The sequence below is a fragment of the Lontra canadensis genome, unplaced genomic scaffold, assembly GCF_010015895.1.
Source record: "Lontra canadensis isolate GAN:19392208 unplaced genomic scaffold, GSC_riverotter_1.0 scaffold65, whole genome shotgun sequence".
Taxonomy (NCBI): Eukaryota; Metazoa; Chordata; class Mammalia; order Carnivora; family Mustelidae; genus Lontra; species Lontra canadensis.
In genome coordinates, this window is record NW_022631059.1 from 100,636 (window position 1) to 108,062 (window position 7,427).

A 7,427-nucleotide genomic window follows, 5' to 3' on the forward strand; every position below is an offset into this window, starting at 1 on the left:
TGGCCTGGCAGATGTGGCTCGGCCCAGCGGGCCAGGCCAGCTTCCTGCCTCCCGGTCCGCTCCAGGCCCAGGCTGACCACGGTGTTCTGGTCACTCCAGGTCCCACCGTCCCCAGGCAGGCGGGGGTTGGGCAGCCCTAACCCTTGCTCACTCTTCACCCAGCAGACATGCCTCTTCGCGGAGTCCATCCAGGAGCTGCTCAGCCCCACCAGCCTGCCCACTGCCATCCGGGCTGTGGAGGGAGGCCCAGGGGGCACTTCTCGGCTACAGTGCTGGTCAATGCAAACCATCGAGCAGGTGTGGGCACCATCAGGAGCGTGGTTAGCCCAGCTCTGCATTACACACTCTCGCCTCCCCAACGAGAGTTAGCACAGATCCTCCCTGCCCCACACCACACACTCACACAGAGGCCCCCCGGGGGTCCTTATGGACCCATTCAGCGACCCCAGGCCAGAGGAGGATAATGGGGCCCAGAGGGGAGGGTCTGAGCCCTGGACAGCACCAGGGAGAGTGCCGTCCGCAGCAAGGATCCAAATGCCAGCCAAACCTGCACTGCCATAGGCCCGGGGAGGGTCTGAGTGCCCAGAGAGGGCCCCCATGGCAGCACACACTCCGCCAGCCTCTCCCTGATGCCTCTGGGCACTGACTGGTCTTCCCCAGAAACGCTGCTGTGACCCGCTGCCCCACCTTGCGAACCCAGCAGCTCGAAGCCCTGAAGTCTCTGCCCCCAGGCTCCCCGCCTTGGGCTCCAGCAGCACTCAGGGCGATGGGCGACAGCTGCCTTGCCCAGAATCTTCCAAGAGCACCCAGAGCATTGGCTCTGAATATTTGGGGCTGCCTCCAGACCTGCGGCCAATGCCTGAGGATCCCCCAGGCCCCCTGGGTTATAGCCAGAAGCAGCTCCCCTGCCCTAGTGATTTCCCAGGCCCACATCGGGGCCTGTGGTCCAAGGAAGTCAGAGCTCAGGTGTTTCCAGGATGGACAGGCCCCCCATGTCACTCACAGCTCCCGCTGAGCTCCCTCCATCCTTCAACACCCAGCGTGTGAGATCAGGGGTCACCCAGCTGCGGGGCCTCTGTCTCCAGCTCCAGGGCACAGACGAGGTCACAGAGCTGCCACCTCCTCTTTGCAAACAAAGTACCCTCTAACCCTGACCAACCCCGTCTGCACAGTGAGCAGCTCTGAGAAGACAGGCAGAGTCCTGCCCTATGGGTGACCCCTCCCCACCAGCACCACGAAACTCCAATCTCGGCTCCCCCACTCTTTTGTTTACCATTAATTAACGGGGCCATATGGAAGGACGTGATAATCACAGCCAAGGACCAATGGGAAGGGAGCCCTGGTGGCCAGGAACCTGGGCCTCTCCCCAGCGCCTGCCCAGCCCCAGGCAAGGACACCCACCCCCCCCCCCCCCACACACACACACCAGGCTGGAGGGAGGACTGGGCAAGCTCCCTCAGCATCACAAGGCGCAGGGTCCAAGCCTCCTACCCAGACTGAGGCTCACTTCCTCCAGGTCTGCCCCAACACTTCTCCTGTCTATTGTTCACTCAACCACTACCCTCAGAGACGTCCTCAGCTGTGTCTGATCTCTGGCTGTTGTAGTTGTTGCAGTTTACACGCCTGGGGCAAAATCTCTCACTTCCCTCTCCCAAAAGGATAATAGTGATAATCACTGTCACTAGCACCATCGAGGGATGCAGTGTGATGGCCACAACCAGACACACCTCTCGGAGGTTTTGTTTCAGAAATTACATACCCCACTGGGCCAGGATGAGGTCCCACGGATGCAAAGGTAGCAGTGGGACCAGAATAGCCCTCTGTGACTCGACACAGTGAACAGGATCCTCGTGGTGGGGACCCCCACACACCAGAACCACTGGAGGCATATTTACTTCCTGATTCACAAAGAAGGAAGTGAATTAGGACAGAACAAAGTCCCCAGCCCCAGAACACATCATCCCACAGGCAACGACATTATGTTGTCCGAAGCTCCTGCCATCATCCTGGCCAAGCCTGATCTCTAGCTTTAAATACACAAATCCAGTCACACTAAGATTGTAAACAGCCACACCAATGACCCCCATCACCGCAGGAATATCAGCCGAGATGAGCAGCCGGCATTTAGCTCTGTGCGCCTATCCCACAGACACATGCACCCTAAACGTTGTTCCTTAAGTTTAGAAATACGTGACACGAAAAGACAAAATGCTCACATGACCATCTCTCCTCCGCGTCTTGGATGGGGGGCTCACGCGAGGTAGCAGCTCTGAGTCCCCGCTCCAGAGAGGTCTTCTGCTTAAGGAGGCAACATTTTCCCCCACCAAATAGCGTCTGGGTCCCACGGCTGCCGATATATCTGTGTTCCTCGTCCAGAAATGCACATAAAGTTTCCTGTCTCGGCACACGGTCCCCCCAGTGTCTTTTCTGTCAGACGAACTACACGTCCACGAGACTCTCAGAGAGGCCGAGCCCGTGAAGCAGCCAGGGAGGGACAGAAAAAGAGAAGGAAAACAGCCACGGGCAGACCCAGTAGAAGAAGAAAGCCTCAGTCCAACAGAGCAGCTTTAAAAAGCCATCCCCAGACCTGCTTTTCCTGCAAAGAACGCCTTCATCTTAGAAATTAACTCTGCTCGCGCGCCCTCTCCCTGTCTCGGTCCAAGGGGAAAAGCCAAGCACTTGGATGTCTGCCTTTGTCAGCGAAAGAGCATAACACGGACTTACCTTTCCCCACAGCTATTGTCTGTCCTCCTTCAAAATGACATCACGGAAAGCAATCATGAAATTTACATGGGGGGTGCAGGGTGGACGGGGGAGGAGAGGGGAGGCAGCTGCCTCCCTTACAGCGGTCACATGTGGGGAAGCCTGTGTGCGGGTTTCAATTAAATATCTTCTCCCCTTAGTGTGCGACTCCTAAGCCAGCTAAAGGCGACGTCTCATTTACTTAATGACCGCTCTCATTAGCAGCGGTGGCACGGGCTGGCGGAGAGGCTCCTTTGTAAATACGCTACCCATGAACCCTTGGGGCTCCAATATATCTGTTTACTCTCCGAGGTGAAATAAATTTACAGTATAGCATCAGAAAGATGGGTCTGCTGACTTGGAAAGTGAGAGGTGCCCCGGCCAGCAGAGCCCCTGTCTCCTGCTCCGAGCTTCAGCCCACAGAAGGTGGCTGTGTTTGCCCACACCGAATCATAATTAATATGCAGCATGATTGGTGTTTTTTTATGCCAGACACACAGAAGGGCAGAGAGCGTCACCACCGCCATACTCACCCCACCCCCGTGCTGTCTCCACCAGTGGTTCAGTCCAATAATTCCTAATAGCAGCAACCGGAATGACAGATGCCCTGGGTTAGCACGGCTGCAGCGAAAGTACTTTACAATATTTATTGGTGGTTAGGAATATGACCCACCATCATAAAGAACGGACTGCAGAATTTATTACTCAGACGAAAGGGAGGGGTGCTCCGTGGCTCATCTGCGTGTTCAAGAATCACTGACTTCAAAGGACAAGCATATATTTTTTACAATTCGTAAAAGATGCTCATGGCCACAGACCCAAAGCTGAAGTCACACACACGGAGAAGAGATCAGGAAAAAGATCTTTTATCACACACTCTCTTTTTGGCTTAAGATTTAAAATAATAAAACCCTCTCAATGAGGCCCTGGACACAAGTCCTCTCTGTCCAAAACCTCTAAGTTAGTGTATCCCAGCCAGAGGGAAACACAGGGCTCAGAATCTCGGCTCTGGCTTTTCAGTCTTTCTGAACTGCCTGTGAGGGGCCACCCAATGAAAATCGAGAGGAGGAGAAGGCATCACGCACACAATCGAACTGCCCACCTACACTTCAAGCAGCCGGATTGTTTTCTACTCTCAGGGATAAATGTAGGACCGTCCGGCAAGAGTACCTAGGAGCCAGGGAATTCTTACTCTCTCTCCAAACTTCCTTTTCTTCCTGATAGGTCAGGCAAACGAGTGTCTGTGATCGTCTTCAGGCTGTCAGAAACTGTACCGTGAGACAGGACACAGGCTGGGTTTTGGACGCCCGTGATGAGCGGCTGTCTGGGACCAGCGCAGAAGAAGGCCAGTACCGCAAAGCTCAGGGCAGAGATTTCAACACAGTAAATATCCCTTCCTGTCATGTTATCCAGGCACACGAGCCCCCCAACTGAATCAACCAAACGGCTCAGGCCACCAGAAGCATGAATTAGGCTTAAAATATATAGCTTCCTCTAAGAAAACATGTTTTGGAAAAATCAGCTGAAACTCTTCCACAAGCAACAATTTCCAACATGCAGTACTGCAGCCCACATTTGATGTAACCCACGAGCTTCGTTCCAGGGCCAAGTATGCTCAGCTCTTTACATACACACACATTCTTCTCAACACACGAAATGCACAATGTGCTCAGGGCAATGTTGTAGATTGAGTAAAAGGAAATAAACACAGGCGTTCACTGGTCAAACTGAGGATGAAATATTAATTAGCCAAATGAGAACTGTTTGAGGCTCCTACAATGACTGCCTACTGTTGTTTTTATTCTTTTGTGAGCTCATATCCATTAGCATAGAAGGACATATTCAGTTGAGAGCTCTCCTGAAAAGCCCTTTTCTGTCTCCTCTGGACACACTGTGAGTGCTGGGATATTTTACATCCCAAACCTTTGGCATTCAGAAATTCTATTAAATTCTTATCGGCAGGCTGCAGGCTGAGGCAGCCTTGCACGCCATTGTTCCGCGAGGAAGATAGAATCAAAGGGAGGGCCCGTGCTGAATCAGCCGTATTCCACAACAATGCCCAGTGTTTCATGAAAGTATTTAATTCAGCTACGTGACAGTCAAACTTAGGGGACAACTAGCAGGAGCGACAGCAGGGAGAGATCAGTATATGGACAACACACAGCCCTGCTCCACATAATTTGTTTTCCAGGTAACATAAATCCTATTTGTGCAAACCTCTGCCTCTCAGCCTTGCACACCTCCCCCACGGAGCAAGCAGAGCGTCCTGGGGAGTGTCGCTCCAGTGGTCGGGGTCGGGCACCTGAGGCTACTTGGGTGAGCATTTCTAAGCGTGCTTGGAAATTTCAAATAGGTGCCTGTTCTAAGAACCCGGAAAGAAGTCCCAGGAACTCCCACTGGGAGGTTGCAGTTGAATGAGCCGTTTCAGAAGATGGGTTTTGATGAGTAAAGGTTCAAGATCTTTAGCCGACTCCATCTAGAGAACAAAGAGGGGTCCTAGGTGCGGAGCAGGGAAGGGACTGTGCCGGCAGCTCCCCGGGGTCTGGCTGCTGGCTCCAGCCGGAGCGGTGGGTGCGGAACGCGCCTCCATCTGATCAGCACTTTGGACAGCGCTCCCTCCCCCGGAGCCCGGCCCTTTGTTCTCCGCACACTGACGTCTTGTCAGGACTCCGGGCTGGGAGAAGCAGTTTCCGACCCCGGCTCCCACCCACGCCGGCGAGGAACAACTACAAGGTGTGACCGAAAACTTTCTGATACAGGGTGAAAAGCTGTCGGGATTTTTTCAGTCATAAAATGTTTTCTTTTCTGTAACTGAGGAGTATACTGTTCCTTTAAGCTTTATTTCATAAAAATCTGTGGGCAAGTTGCATGTGACTTTTACATTTGGGAGACACACAGGGAAACAACCTCAGTCTGACCGGAGGGTCCCCCGAGCCCTGTACAGGGAGAGAAGAGGGAGATTTGCAAAGCCAGACTTGTGGCTGCCGCACTTGCTGAGGAAGTGCTTTGTGGGACTTGGGCGAGGCGGGCTCAATGATTGCTTTGCTGGTAAGGTCATTCCAAGCAAAATGTAATTACTTGTGCAAATCTGAACACAGACATTCCAAGTGTCAGTTCATTTGCTTCATAAAAACTCTTTCAAGTAATTTTGGTCTAAACTTTCTGCATCTGTAATTGGCGCCTTCTCCGGTGACCAGCTGGGGGTGAGAGTTTTCTTGTTTCCTTCTGAAAGCTTCCCTGCAGATGGGCGCCCGCCTTAAAGCTGCAGACGACAATTAGGGCCGTTGTGTGTGGAGCCGAGATGGTCAGCATTAATATTGTATAGAAACAGCTGAGGGCGGGGGCCGCTGCCCCAGGCAGGCTCTGGCAGATGGAGCAAACAAAACCGAGAGCCACTCTTACCAACACCCTGGGCTGACTCTGTGCCTGTCTCACACTCGCTGGGCTGTGAGCCTCTCTCACACACACACACGCACAGGCACACTCTCTGGGCCATATTGAGGGGTGGTTTTATGCTGCGACATCAAACATTCCGACCTTCTGACACTGTGTGAACACGCAGACTCAGACGCACGTGTTTGGGAGTGTGCTGTGGGGCTCGCACACTGACTGCTGCCCTTAGCATTGCAAACACGGACACACACGCACGGCAGCTCTGCGTGTGCAGGGAACACAAACAGCGGTAGTCCCTGTCACAGCCTCTTTGTGAGAGCAAGTCTCAGGTGGACCAGGTCCCACACAAGCCTCCTTCCCGCCCCTCCTTCCCCGGGACCTCAAGGCCTCAGGGCACATACAGCTTCACCCACTGTCCTCACCTTCGACCTTTGAAGGCAAGCCCACAAACAGGGCAGCGAGGCGTCGGGCCAGAGACCCTGGCCTCGCTCCGAAGGGGGCACTGTCTATCACCTCCTCAGCTGCCAGAAAAGAACACTGAGCGCTGACGGCCACCCAGCTAATTAGTCCCCTCGGTGTCCTGGCAGAAATGTGTGAGCAGGCCCAGGGAGGGGTGTGCAGGGCTGGGGAAAAGTACGCACCCAGGAAGGTTCCGCAGAGCGTCATCCTGGCTGGGCGGGCACACCTTCGCTCCGAAGCCTGGACACACAGTCACACCATGCTGGGAAAAGTTGCTCCACAAACTTCTGTGTCCCCGGGCCCTGGGCAGCCTCCTTCGCATCCAGCCAATGAGGGCCGAGGAGCAGATACAAACGCGAGCCCTGCCAATGAGGCTCCCTTCCACACACAATGGCCTGGAGACCCCCCGGACAATGAGCCCCTCCTGCAGGTGGGGAAAGGCGTAGCCTCCTCTCGCTGGGGCCCAAACCAATGAGGGGGAGGGGCTCTCCCCAAAGATGCTTCCTCCTCCTCCCCCTCCCACTTTCCCCCACCCCCTGGATTCTTTCTCCCCTCCTCCCACCTCCCCTCCCCCCTCCCACTTTCCCTTCTCTTTGCTGCTCTCCAGACAAAGTCAGGCCAGTCTGACTGGTGGGCGACCGGTCTAGATGGGGTGGGGTGGGGTGGGATCAGCTCTGGGGAGTCCTTGCCTCTCCCTAACGCTAAGGCTGCCGAGGGGACGGACCCGTGTTCCTGAACTACGGACGACCCACCACCCAGGCCGGGAGGCTTGGGGCAGGGGTGGGGGAAGGTGAAGGGAGGTGCTGGGACTAAGTGCCTCGAACTTGGAAGGT

General features: G+C 54.6%; 1 protein-coding gene across 1 annotated transcript in view; it reads right to left on the reverse strand.

Annotated features, from left to right (window-relative positions):
* MYT1 (myelin transcription factor 1) overlaps positions 1–2,740 on the reverse strand; it is a 63,337-nt gene extending 60,597 nt beyond the window's left edge. The window contains exon 1 of the mRNA XM_032878717.1: positions 2,725–2,740. The gene's annotated coding sequence lies outside the window, so the exon portion shown is untranslated. The remainder of the gene's footprint in view (positions 1–2,724) is intronic.
* Between the last annotated feature and the right edge of the window lie 4,687 nt (positions 2,741–7,427).